Source organism: Xyrauchen texanus, chromosome 41 (assembly GCF_025860055.1).
Source record: "Xyrauchen texanus isolate HMW12.3.18 chromosome 41, RBS_HiC_50CHRs, whole genome shotgun sequence".
Lineage (NCBI taxonomy): Eukaryota > Metazoa > Chordata > Actinopteri > Cypriniformes > Catostomidae > Xyrauchen > Xyrauchen texanus.
Genome location: NC_068316.1, coordinates 20882360 through 20894363, shown reverse-complemented (window position 1 = coordinate 20894363; position 12004 = coordinate 20882360). Strand labels below are relative to the sequence as shown.

General features: G+C 37.7%; 1 protein-coding gene across 7 annotated transcripts in view; it reads right to left on the bottom strand.

Moving 5' to 3' along the window:
* The window catches only part of LOC127634072 (sickle tail protein homolog), a 167422-nt gene that overhangs the window by 64507 nt on the left and 90911 nt on the right, over positions 1–12004 (bottom strand). The window lies entirely within an intron of this gene.

Below are 12004 nucleotides of genomic sequence, written 5' to 3'. Positions count from 1 at the left end.
ATACATACACAAAACAAACACACAATATAAAAACTAATTTCAGACAGATTATTTTCAGATGATGTGCTGTCAGGACAAGATAGATTTTATTTAATAAATAAAACAAGACTATCAGATGTATCGTCAATCTAAAGTTTCCAAAAGCCAGATGAACCAAACATGTTCTAACAAAACTTTCAGAGCAAGCATTATATGTTTACCCATATAAACCCATCTGAAACATCCACCCATAAGCCATGCACATATTAAAATATTAGTGAGAAAAAAATGCTTAATTTAGAAAATATTTCTTAGATGCTAAAAAAAATTTTGCTCATTAGTGCTTGTGGCCTACCCGTTGCTTCACAATCAGACAGTATGTTGTAAATGCAGCCACATACAGTACACACATTTAGGCATGAGAACATTTGTGAATGAGTGTGTGTTTTTACACTCTAGTGCCATCAGCATTAGTGGTGGTGCAGCAGAGATATTACTGTGTCAGCAAAATTACATAGGGAATTACCCTGCTACACATTCACACACACACACAAACACATACTGCACACTGATAAATCTCTCTGATGTGTCAGCCTCTTGGGTGAAGTTGGCACACAGATGTTTACACTTAATGTGGGCCCTTTTTCTCAGTAATGGGCACTTAAACTGGTGTGATATCTCTGAGAAATATGGCCCCATATGATACTTTTTTCCCCCAGATATAGGTTGAGAAATAGCAGTCTACCATTCTCTCAAGCACAGCATTGCTCTTCTATAAGCTAAAAAACCTGATAACTATACTACCAGTCAAAAGTATGGACACACTTGACTGAAATTATGTTTCTCATCAACTTAAAAATCATTTGATCTAAAGGCATATTCTTAAATGCTTGAAATTAGTTTTATAGACAAATGTGAATTATGCCTCTGTATGAATTTATTTACAAACAATTTTTTGTATGGGTGAGTTGGGCCAGATAGTGAAGAGAAAGCGAGTGCCCAGAATCCGTGGGAACGCATTCCAAGTGGATACCTCATGAAATTGGTTGAGAATGCCCAGATTTAGAGCTGTAATCTAGGCAAAGGGTGGATACTTTAAAGATAGATTTGATTTGTTAAAAAAAAGAAGAAAAAAATATATATATAAATTGTCAAAAAATGATTCCCATACTTCCATTTGTGTTATTGCATTGTTTTGAAGACTTTACTACTACTTTAAAATGTTTAAAATGCTTAGGTGTGTCCAAACTTCTGACTGCTAGTGTTAATCAAAAGGTAAATAAACCTCATCATCCTCCCCCTTACGCCTAATGTCACAGGACAGCAAGCTATCTGGTCTATTTTTAACTGCTAAGCTGTACACAAACGCACACTCACACATGCACAAAAGCAGTCTGAAAGTTAGTCAATAAGAAAATCAAGAATTCTCATTCCATACCACAAACCCTATCGCAGCAACCATCCACCATCCTTACCTTTCCCAGGAAGCTCTGTCCAACACTTCTTTGCCACTTCAAGTTTTCCCTGTGCTTCCATGCTCTTCAAACAAGACTGAACCAATACCCTGACCCTTTGGACACTGGATTTAAGACTTTGTCTGTAGAGAGCAGCTGTTGGCCAGATTCCAGAGCCTCTCACATGAGTGAAAGATGGTTAGCAGTTTACTGTAACAGAGTTTGGACCATCTCAGCTCTGAAGATCAAACCTAGAAACTTGTCAATTGAAAATAACCCACTGTATGATAAGTGTGCGGCTGTCCGTGAGTGTGTCCTCATTCATGGAGCTAAAAGAGGTGACGGTGACGTTAGCATTCCCATGTAAGCTTAGCAAGAGGCCCTAAACAACATGTGTTTAAGCAACTTACTCTCTCCTTCTCACAATCATTTTTCATTAGTAGCTTCATTAATGGTACTTGTTAAGGCAAACATCACTATTACTATTGTTAATATTTAGAATTAGGGATTTGAACAATAACCTTACCTATTAAACTTTGGCGAGTAGATTGACTAGCACTCTTTGTGCTACAGACATGCCTCAAATCATACCTCAAATCATACGGATTGATGAGAAGAGGCGTCAAAATTATTAGACTTATGATATACTCCTGGCTGGCAATAAAATGGGTGTAAAACCCAAAGACGTATCCTGAAGGAGGGATTCAGGCCATATCTAGAGGCTAGAATATAATGAAGACTTAGGTTGTCCTCTTTTGACTTGGGTCAGTAAGCATTCAGAACACCCTAGCAATTACCTAGCAACATCATAACCACCAAGAGTACTTCAGCACCTTAGCAAACAACTCAGAACACCTTAGCAAATGCAGAGCAATGTGCTAAACCACTCAGAACAGCAATTGCATAGCAACATCTTAGCAACTAGGAGTGGGTAATCTCTAAATAAAGTCTCATATCACGATATGAATACATTTATATCAGGATAATGATATATGTCACTATTTTAGGGCTGTCAATCGATTAAAATTTGTAATCAAATTAATTACATGGTATGCCAATTAATAAAACAAATCAATCACAATTAATCGCATACATAAATATTAGCTGTGAAAGACCCTCAAATAACAATATTTAAATTAATAATGATTAAATAATTGTAAATATATATTCGTGTATATATAAAGATACACACAAGCCGCGTGTGAATTTTTGTATTTCGTTATATACACGATAGAGCTAAATGTCTATCAATTGACACTTTATATCGTTGCCACGATATATATTGTCATATCACCCAGTCCTAAAAGCAACCAGCCAGAACACCTTAACAACACTTCAAACCCAGCTTCACCAGGTATGTTTTGCTAGTGAAAAGCATGGTTTTGCTGGTCCACCAACTAGACCAGCACCAAACCAGCACCAATCAGCATAAACCAGCATAGACCAGCATAGGAATTGTATGCTTGTTAAACTGGTCTTTTTTAGCAGGGAGAGCAACATCCTGGCAATTACTCACAAGCTAGCATTGTGGCTGTGAAAATCTTTTTAAGAAAATGTAAAAATATCGTTCTTATTCTTCCTGTACAACAGTATCTTCCCCTCTAAAATCAACTCCTGTTTTAAGAAACTTTTTTCCCGAGACACAGTGTGTCTAATGTGAAGCGATTGTGAGAAAACTGTAATCCCCTAACAGCTAAACAGGGGGTTGGCTTCTCCACAGTTTCCCTACAAGCAGGTTATTCAGTGAAGAGCATTTCCAAATGATTCAAACATCTTCTATAATCCTATTCAAGCTTGGCATTACATCAAAGGGGACTAAGAACATTTATGTCTGCGAGTCTGTGTTTGTATCTAAGTGTACATATGCTAGTGTAATTAGAAAATAGTCCAGTCAGCTCAGACAGACATATTCAAACTAATGCATAACAGCTTGTCCTATACAGGCACAATGTAACAAGTTGCCAGTGCCAAGTAAGGCATCTGTCCACAACGTTGCGGAACTAAATGCAATCAAACCAATCAGAAGAAATGTTATGTTTTAAATACAGTTATGTGGAGCAAGATTTTGGACCAATCAACACACTGACATGCACCTTAAAAGTCAAACAATCATTTGTCTTATTCAAATTTATTTAAATCACACCAGTCCACTTTTTGCAATGTCTGTCTGGCAGACCCAGATAAAGCAACTGTGGCTCGGGATCGTCCAGCATGTATACACGTTAATCAGACCACAGTTGACCTCTGTGTTGTTCTCATGCTCTGAAAAATAGAGGTGAGGTGCAACATATATTTTACACTGCCTCAGCTGACGGCTTTATTATTTGATTACGGATTATATAATGTAAACTTGGACCAACAGAGGAAGACTATAGCTTAACTATGCAAAATCCTTCTGTAGCTTGATATATACAGTACTGTGCAAAAGCACATAAGATGTTTCACTAAAGTATTTGTCTTAAGATGGTTATTTATATCTTCAGCTTTAGTGTCAATAGAAAATATACATTTTAGACTCCTAAACATTACTTTTGCTAATAGAATAGAAATTAATAGAAGAACAGGGAGTCCTGCAACAGATGTCGTGACCCCCACAGAGCCCACGACTGAACATTGTATCAGTCTGAGATTACATTTAGAGACAGAAGCAATTGAGACTAAATAGATAGAAGAACTGTGGCAAATTCTTAAAGAAGCTTGCAACATCATATCTGCCAACAACCAAGAAAAATTGTGTCCAGGTGTACCTAGGAGAATTGGTGCTGTTTTGAAGGCAAAGGTCATCACACCAAATATTGATTTAGATTTTTTATGTTTACTGGACTTTGTATAACATGATAAATGAAAACCATTTATGGAATTATTTTTGAAGACATCCTCACTATGAAAATTTTTTACACTCACCGAACACTTTATTAGGTTCACCTGTACACCTACTTATTCATGCCATTATCTAATCAGCCAATTTTGTGGCAGCAGCGCAGCGCATCAAATCATGCAGATACTGGTCAGGAGCTTCAGTTAATATTCACTACAATCATCAGAATGGGGAAAAATGTGATCTCAGTGATTTTAAATGTGGCATGATTGATGGTGCCAGACCGGTTGGTTTGAGTATTTCTGTAACTGCTGATCTTCTGGGATGTTCAAACACAACAGTCTCTAGAAATTACTCAGAATGGAACCAAAAACAAAAAAATATCCAGGGAGCTGCAGTTCTGTGGACGGAAATGGCTTGTTGATGAGAGAGGTCAACAGAGAATAGACAGACTGGTTCAAGCTGACAGAAAGGCTACGGTAACTCAACCCTTTTGTACAATTGTAGTGAGCAGAACATGTCAGACCTTGAGTCGGATTGGCTACAACAGCAGAAGACCACGTTAGGTTCCACTTCTATCAGCCAAGAACAGGAAACCGAGGCTGCAGTAGGCACAGGCTCACCAAAACTGGACAGTTAAAGACTGGAAAACATTGCCTCGTCTGATGAATCTCGATTTCTTCTGAGGTACACAGATGCCTATTTAGGACATTGTATAGCACAACATGTGTAAAAAATGAAAGAACCTTTTATATTCACAGTCAAACGCACGCGTACTGTTTGTTAAACAAATACTTCACACCTATTTAATAATAAAGTTTATCATAATCGTTCATTCTGGCGGTTTAGAATTGAAACTAAATGCTTTCAGGCATTCTTCCATTTCAAAATCAAAACCAACCAATCAAACCTGATAATAATTCAGCCAGTTATTACAGGCTAAATACCCACCAAACTTGTCAAAACCAGCTTAAACCTCATTCTGCCACCCGTAGAACCAGCCATTGTCATCAAAACCTCTTAGAATACACCATAGCATGGACTTTTATACAAGTTATTGATTAAGCTCTTCCTAATCATACATATTCCACATTGTGTACTCTCTCTCAAACGACAAGCAAAACAGCACAATTCTCCTTTCCCAAACCACACAATCCTCCTCTGCCGATAATAAAACTCAGTATGAGGAGCTGAGAGGAAGTCTAACCACATCTCTTCTTCCTGACCCTGTAAAACATAAAATTTTAGTTCTTTCTCCTGCAACTTTTAACAGTTCATAAGAGTTTATCTTGGTATCCCGGGTCCCAGAACACGATGGCTTGGGATTCAGTTGTAAACCGAAGAGGAAATCTCTCTTTGGTAAGGAGATGTGTGTGCATCACGTGCATTTGGGTTCAGTGGTGTAGAGTTGTGCTCAGTAAGGGATTTAATGGAGGAATGTGTGCCTGTGTGCTCCCAGTCATAAACTTTCATTCCCTCTCTCTAAAAACAATGTACATCTCTCTCCATGGGGAGGACAGAGCTCTTTTGTTTGGTGGGGGTATTGCATTACTGCAGACAGGCTGAATAAGGGACGAGAGTGCCATTTAATAAGATAAGTGAATCTTACATGCACAATTTAACAATGTTTACATTTAATTTGTGAATTCTCACAATATGAATTTCCCTCTTTTCATTAGTGTTCCAAAAGGATGTTTAGTAAACTAACAACAAGCTCAAGAGGACTTAATGTTGGTATCCAACTCTGGTTCCTTAATGATTACATTTTGTCTTTTTGAGGACAATATTCTGAACATTTAAAGAAAAATACTATACAAAAACAATGCCATTTTTGGTGACATCTTTTTTTCTTATCAAAGTACCATTTACTACAATAAAAAGATGTAGTTGTGAATGTCTAATCTAAGATGCTTGGACAATCACAATCAGTAATTAGACTTCAAATCAGAATTTTAATCTCATGAGTAGTGGTTGACTGATATGGGTATTTCAATGGCCTATAACTAGAGAGCTGGATGGCCAGTGGCTGACATACATGCAATAAGCATACAATTAACCAACAGCAAATCAGATGTACACAAAAAGCCCAAAGTACTGTATACTTTGGTTTTCCACACACCAGATCGCTCCACGCACAGTATGCATGATGCAAATTTCATCATCAGCACAGTCTGTGTGGACTGTCCAAGCACTGCCCTGATTTTATTGATACATGCACAGTCCTACTCTGTGCACATTGTCGGTGCATGCGCCTGCCTTTGACTGCACTAAATGAGTATAACAAAGCAGATGTACTGCAAATATCGGACGATTAATCTGCTTGGCCAACCTTTCTGTCTGTCAATACTCATGAGCCTTAAGTACACAAAAAATAGTAAGGGGCCTTTCACGTCGAGTGCATTTTTTAATCAATCCATGCTGTTTTTAAATTGTTTTGCTATGTAAACATGCGCTAGATGGACGTATTTGACTGTAAAAATAACTTTTTAGAACTGTTACAAAATTTCTCAAAATGCATCCCGAGATGTCTGAATTCTGTTCTATTTATTGCACTGCATCCAGTTTTTTAGTGCAAGGACACTTTTGGTGTGAACGGCCAATAGCAGCTCTCATTTCAAGTTGGAGTTTATGATGAAAGCAATGACTTGAAGTTCAGTTAGTCAAGAACCAAACTGACCGATTCAATAAGTAAATGAGTGAACAGACTGATTCAAACTAATAACTCAAGAGATCAAGTCATACTGAGTTTCAATCCAACTATTTTATACCAATTTTAAATTTGCTCTTAAGAAAACCTGTATAAAATTTGCTTGAATGTTTATACACTGATTCATTAAAAAGAACCGATTCATAAAAGTCATTTGTTCATGAATTGGACTATACTTGTTGTATGTCTGTAAATGCATGCAGCCAGCGAGGACAACACAACATAAAGATTTGTTGTCTATTTATTATTTTTGTAGGTTCATGGTTCTTGATTCCCAACCCCATGTTGTAAAGTTTTTAGCTGCGGAGGCAGATTCAATCTCGAATGGTTTTAAATTTCTCAAAAGGTTGTTTACTTCATCTCCATTTCTAATAAGCCCATTTAAAATCTTCCAAACCCTGAGGCATCCTAGCTGATTGATTCCAACTGTCATTCACTGTCACTTTTTGGGATGAGCTTCAGGGGTAAAAGGCTGGGTGATGGAAAGTACATCTCTTCTGGGAGTGCATGCATTTGTGATCAGCTTTATCTCCAACATCAGAAGCAAAATTTTTCTTGAATAATTAACTTTTATTTGACTAATTCCCTCAGCCAGTAGTAAGCCCAAGGCAGAAGTCGATGACAAAAAACCCACAGACGTGTTTCAGGCTAAAATCTCACACCTACATTCACTCATAAGCCCAATATTACATAAATGATTTACCTAATGCATAATGAAAGAAGTGATAGATTAATCTAATCTAAAATAATATTTGGCTGTTTTGAGATTATCTGTATCAGCCAATAACTCTAACTTGTAATATTAAACCTCTCTCAAACATTTGTTTTTAAATAGAAAAAATACAGCTTTATGGACATTTCACAATACTTTGTTTTTGTAAAGATTTGGCAATTTTGTGAGTATGTCATTTACTATCAATAAATTAAATTGTACTGTATAATCAGAAATATATCAACCAACAGCCACTCTGCTATCTAGATATTGGTATAAAAACCCACTAGAATGAAGTCTGCAGTAGAAGAGAGTACAGGCGTTTTCTTACTGTAAAGTTACAATGTATTTTCCTGAACCTCTAACACATTAACATACATTTATGGGTGTCTTAAATGCACTTGTGTGTGGAGGAAATTAATTAGTTCCTGCATGTGTTTGTGTGACCTGATATTTTTTATCAGAGCATCTCTCTCTACTCTAAAGAAAGGAACTTGTGATGCTGTAATCGTGCCACAATGCAGCCTGGTCACATTTTTGCATCTCTCACAGGAAGAGATCAACTTTCAGTCTCCAGTATCTATTTACAGTGAACAAGATATTTTGATCTAGCAGAACAGCAGATCTGTTTAACGGTGTCAGAGTTCAGTCTGCTGAACGTTTGCCTTTCATTATCAGATGATAGTAACAATTCATCCACTATAGTGTAATGCCCTTTTTGTCTGCATAACTTTATTCCAGAAACCTAATGTACTGCACTACAAAGGGTACAAGGGATGAAAATGACACTCAGATCCAAACAAATGTCTTAATGACCCAAAACTGTTCAGTACATATGCACAGATAGCAGCTGTGGGCAACAAATCAATCCAACAAACTTTCTGTTTATAAGAGTGAATGAGGACATGGTATGTGTGTATGTGTGTGTATGTGTGTGTGTGTGTGTCTGTCTGTCTGTCTATTTGTCTATCTGTCTGTCTGTCTATTTGTCTATCTGTCTGTCTGTCTGTCTCTTGAACTACTTGGCCACAAGGGAACTATATCCCACTTTGAAATGCACTAATTCACTATTTTTAGATTTTCTCATTTATTCTAATATTTCTTTAAATGGTTTATGTGTTAAATGAGAGTTAGTGTATGTGAGTTACAGACACAGTTTGCCATCGCTGAACCTTCCTCTTAATAAAGTGAATAAAGAAGCATTCGGCTGTGTGTTTGTCTCCGTGTCAACGGTTGCCCTGCCAACAGAGGGGCTTGCAGCACCCTGACGAGAAGAGATGATGGAGCCGCCTGTGAACAGCTGTTCACAAACACACACACACGCACACACACACACACACACACACACACACACACACACACACACACACACACACACACACACACACACACACACACACACACACAGAGAGAGAGAATTGAATATAGATTATATCTGGCATAATGAACTCTTGGATCATTCCTCACACAGCTGGAGAGAAGATGTCCAAAGGTATGTGCGTGTGTGTGTGTGTGTGTGTGTGCTTCAGAGAAAAAGAGCCAGAAAAAGAAGATTAGACCCTGCTGAAAAGACCATCTTAACCAGCATGCAATTCCTATCTTGGTCTAGGCTTGTTATGCTGGTTAGTGCTGGTTTGGTGCAGGTTGAGCTGGTGAACCAGCATAGCCATGCTTTTCACCAGCTAAACCTTGCTGGTGAAGTTTGCTGACCAACGTGGTCTTTCTGATGAAGCTCGTTAAGCTAGTTTAAAAGCCTAGTGAAGACACCAGCACACTAGCATTCCATGCCGAGGAACCAGCACCCAAAACACAACATAAGCTGTTTTTTTCAGCATGGGAGAGACGAGGAAGATAAAGATGTAAGAGCTACACTTAAGGTATATACAGTGCATTACATTCAAGGGGCAATTATGGTGTCTCTCTATCTGTTGAAATGTAACAGGGGTCAGGCTTGGCAGGGGCACAGCTGTCTGTAAAGGTACACAGTATATAGACATTGTCTTTTAGAGGGTACTCAATACAGTCGGTTCAATACCACAGACCTCTACTGTTTTCATATGAAGATAATTACAACTAGTATTGAATAACCCGAATCCACACCCTAACCCTAGTCCTAACGGAAAACACACACACGCACGCACGCACGCACGCACGCACGCACGCACGCACGCATCTTCTTAATTCTTAGTTTCTTAATTCAGTTCACAAGCCAAATTTAATTTTATGTTTTAATTTAACATGGAATGGCTTTATTAAAAATGTGATTATAATCCATTCACTGCTCCAAAATGAGAAAACCATCTTTGAATATCAGCGCTATTGTTAAACAGTACTGCACCCCTCTGTTTCTCTCTCATTGTTCACAAAGTTTCACATATTAAATGTAACCTGGCACCATCCCGCTTGGTCACATCTTTAAGTTTGAGAAGCGGTGGGTTCATAAAGGTGCTTTATACCACACAAACTTAGACTTTTACTTAAGAATTACATGCAGTTCACAATTTATGTTACATAATGCAAGCATGCCAACCACAGATACCCTGGTAAAAGGATTTATGTTATTATTGACAATAACACCACAAATAAATCACTACACACCTTCATCACATCCCTGGCTTTGAAATAAATCTTGAAGTATGTGCTCTTTACTAGATAAAAAAAAGAGAGCAAAAGGCCAAAAGACTGCAGAATCGGAGAGCTAAAAACAGGTTTGTCAGTGTGCGTATGTGTATCGTACCGTGACACATTATTATTCAGGGGTAAACCGACAGAGCGTGAGGTTAGACTCAGTGCATTTTATAGGTTTGTAAACGCTTAACACCCACACACACACAATGGGTTATTTTTTCATACAGTATCATGGTGTGGACTTTTCCATTGAGTTTTACTACAAAACCTGACCACCACCCCACCCCCCCACCCCAAACACACACACACTACGGTCTCTCTTTAAAAGCAGATCTGCAATCATTAATCAACATTTCAATATGACATTAACATCTGGCCTTAAGAAAACATCTCAACATCTCCCTTTCAATTTATCACTGTGTGTAAACAGTCGTTCCATTAAAACCTTCAATTACTGCAGTTTAAAGAAACAGTTTCCCATGCAGAGCAGCACTGCAACTGTCCCCAATCAGGGGTGTAGCACAGAATCCTGGTCCCTATGCAAAGACAGTGTGTGGGGGCACTTTCCCATCATCCCATGATCCATGCTATTTATCGCACCTTTTTTTCTTCTTCAAATAATTGTATACACATAGCACTCGCTGGTAGAGTAATCGCTGACGAATTACTGATATAATATAAAATACATAAAGCTTCTTCAGGACTTTTGTTTGCCAGTTTGAGAACAGCTGTATCCCTCTGCTAATTTGTCAACCTCTGCGACTATAATGCAGGATCATCAGTTACATACTCAGCACTAACATCACTTTTTTCTCCCTCCACCACAGTCATCACAAGGTCAAGGTCAAGGTCAAGGTTAACTTTATTATCCCACAAGGGGAAATTCATGTGGTCATTCATTATGCGCCCTTGTCACAACATATTCTCTAAACAACACATAAACACAAAAAGAAATAAAAATACTGCAGAATTGAAAATCACAATCCAACATTTAACGCTAAAACATGTATAATATTATCAAGTGACTAAAACTATGATAACTTGTGATGTACTTGATCATTATACAATCTGATCGCTGTAGGTACAAATTATTTATTGTACCTTTCTGTTCTAATTCTTTGTTGTAAAATCCTACCAGTTGACCTATTGCTTCTCATAAATTTATGATATAGAGGGTGAGCAGGATCTCTGAGGATTTGATCAGTTTTTTTAAAAATAAGCTCATTGTACAGTTGAGCTGCCGACACCTGGTCAATTCCGATAATCCTGCTGGCCATCTTAATCATGCGCTGCATTTTCCTTTGGTCCTTAACATGCATGTTACCAAACACACAGATAAGGCCAAAGGACAGAACACTCCGGAGGAAGCTTTTATAAAACATTACAAGAATGTGTCTTTCTAATCTAAAATTATATAATTTTCTAAGGAAGTACATCCGTTGGTGCATTTTCCTAGTTTTGTTCAGTGCACATTCATTAAAAGTTAATTTCGAATCAATTTCAATTCAAAAAGTAAATTCAAAAGTATTTATATGTTGAGACCCTCTCCACTAATTCACCATTGATCTCAGAAGAGGGAACTATTATTTTGTTTTTACTAAAATTTATGACCATCTCTTTTGTTTTCTTCACATTGATTTCGAGAAAGTTATCCGAACACCAATGAGTGAAAACCTGCAATTCTCTCTGAAATCCACTCACAGAAG